This window comes from Vombatus ursinus, unplaced genomic scaffold (assembly GCF_900497805.2).
Source record: "Vombatus ursinus unplaced genomic scaffold, bare-nosed wombat genome assembly UNPS02004946.1, whole genome shotgun sequence".
Taxonomy (NCBI): Eukaryota; Metazoa; Chordata; class Mammalia; order Diprotodontia; family Vombatidae; genus Vombatus; species Vombatus ursinus.
The window spans coordinates 824-3,845 of NW_020944724.1; positions in this window are offsets into that span (position 1 = coordinate 824).

Consider the following 3,022-nt stretch of genomic DNA (forward strand, 5'->3'; position numbering starts at 1 on the left):
CAGGTCATAATTAGAATGCAGATTTTTTTATTTACAAATCCAGAGTTCTTTCCATTCCACCCACATGGAGTTCCTTTATTTGCCTCATTAGAGGCAGCATCACTTAGAATCAGGAAGACTTGGATTTAAATCCCACCTCAGACATTTACTAGCTGCATGACCCTGGTCATGTCACTTAACTGTAAAGTGAGGGGATTGGACCTGGTTATCCTTAAGTTCTCTTCCAGCTCTTTATTCTTGATCCAATGACGATATGAGGATGTTATAAACTTAACAAAAAACAAGGAGCTTTGGAGATATTGAATAATGGAAACATTATTGGAATGTCTTCAAATTCTGTGACATATTCAAAAAGCATATTCAAAGGATATGCTTAGAGGTGTCAAAATTTCATCTTTCTGAAAGGATTTGTTTGTTTTTTTTTAATAATAGGTATTTGATATTTTTTTATCTCATTTCTAGAATGCACTCTTCCCTCACTGTCATCTCACAGTGTCTCTGGCTTCCTTCAAAACACAATGCAGGTGCTACCTCCTGCATGAAGCCTTCCCTGATTCCCAGAGTTACTATAGCTGGTGCTAATTTCAAGAGGATGAGATTAGTTGATAGCATAATAACTACATCAAAGCTAAATTGCTTCTAGGTTTCTGAATCTACATTGAATTCCCACCTGAACAGTTTGACCTACCACAAACAGTGATATTCTCAATCTCACTGTTTATGATCCACAACATTGATGGTTTTTTTTTTGTTTTGTTTTGTTTTTTGTTTTTTGTTTTTTTTTCTGGGCGAGGCAATTGGGGTTTAGTGACTTACCCAGAGTCACACAACTAGTGAGTGTTATGTGTCTGAGGCCACATTTAAACTCAGGTCCTCCTGACTCCAGGTACTATGTTCTATCCACTGTGCCATCTAACTGCCCCGATATATCTTTCTTCTTTTAGAGTCTTCTATACTTCTTACTCTCTCTCTCCTACACTCTTCTGAATTTTTTTCTCACAACTTTACCCAATCACTCTAGACTTCTGTTTTCTCTCAGCTTGTCACCCCTACTTAGGTTTCACTTCCTTCTCACTGCAATATTTATCTTGTAGTTAACATGCTAAACATATACTATTCTCTAACATCTGGTCCCTTGACCCATTTTCCATTATCATTCAAGCCTGGACAAAAGCAATACAGAATTTCCAATATTAAGGATGTTATCCAATTCTGCTTGTGTATTGGTGACATGACTATGATGCCTGGGTCCACTGAAAATTTGGGTTTACCTGTTACAACCATGAAACCAATACTCTTTCTTGGCTGAGTGTCTAAAGAACTCCTCATAGCTGCTTGTACAAAAACTTTCTCTAGCAAATTCCCACAACAACTTCTGCCCTCTCTAATTCAAGAGAAGGATTGATGTTATGGTTCTGTGAGCAAATAAATGAAATCCATCAGAAGCTTTTGTGTTCTGGACTCATCTGTATTTCAATACTTTCTTGTTTACCATTCTCCCATTTGCAAATTCTCTGGTCCAGTCTCAGATGAAGATGTGTTCCTTATGTTTTCCAAGACGAATGCCTCTATTTGTGGCCATCTCAATCCTGTTCTCTCCTGTCCTGGATGTTTGGGAGCATCCAATTTGAAATGGCCAACAATTAATTTCTGATGTGGTTCATTTCCTTGGACAAGAAGGTAACACAGATAATTCTTATACACAAATATGCATAAAGTGAATGAATTTTTTAAAACATTAAATATTAATTACAAAAACTAAAAAGCAAAAGTATATATTATTTTTCTACAATAACTTGCATTTAGCCACTTTAGAAGTCTTCTTCTACTATTTCTATTAGTCTTGTACTTATTGCTTTATATTTAAATTAAAATACCCTACTTTCAAATAAAATCTATATATTATGTTTGTGATTTTTTGGCTTATGAATAATTCTAAGATCTTTTAGTATGTATGTCTCATTTTGATATTTTTGTGCTTTTGCATAATCTAATATTATTCTAATTTTAAACATTTTCTTTTTTTCTATTGAAGGAATTTTTATTTGTATTTATATTTCTGTAAATTGGCATGTATGTGTCACCATATGGAGTATGTTTAGAGTAGACACACAATTTATAGCAAGAAATTTACATATTAACTTTGTATTTGACAAATATAAAGACTTAAGATTTTGAGATAAGAATTCATTATTTGGTAAAAAAAAAAAGTTGGGAAAACTGGAAAAGAGTATGGCAGAAACTGGGCATGGGCTTATATTTCACACCATTTACCCAGATATGTTCTGAATGGATACTTGACCTGTATATAAAGAGTGATTTAAAAAATCACACTTAATGATAGATGAATAATTTATGAATATACAAGCTATAGAGAGCAAATTTAGGTGTTCAAAAGCATAATTTCAATCTCATTGAGTTAAAAAGATACTGTACAAATAAAATGAATATAGCCAAGATTAGAAGGAAAGTTGAAAATTGGGAAAAAATAGATTTATTGGATAAAGGTGTCATATCTCAAATATGTAAGAATAAGAATCATTCTTCAATTGATAAGTGGTCAAATGATATGAACAGGTAATTTACAATGAAGAAATCAAAACTATGTAGTCATATAAAAATGCTCTAAATCATTATTGATTAGAGAAATAAAGATTAAAACAACTTTGAGATATCATTTTATACCCACTAGGTTGGTCAAAATGAAGAAGGGGAGAGCGACAAATGTTGGAGAGGATGTAGAAAATTTGGGAAACAATTTCATTGTTGGTGGAATTACGAACTGATCCAAAAATTTTAGAGAGCAATCTAGAATTGTGGCCAAAGAGTTATTAAACTACCTATACCCTTGGACCCAGAAATATCACTATTTGGTTTATTTCCAAAGGTGATTAGGGAAAAAGGAAAAGAAACTATATATTCAAAAATATTTATAGTAGCTCTCTTTGTTTTGGCAAAGAAGTAGAAATAGCAGGGGCTCCCATCAGTTGGGGAATGGCTGAAGAAATTGTGGTATATGATT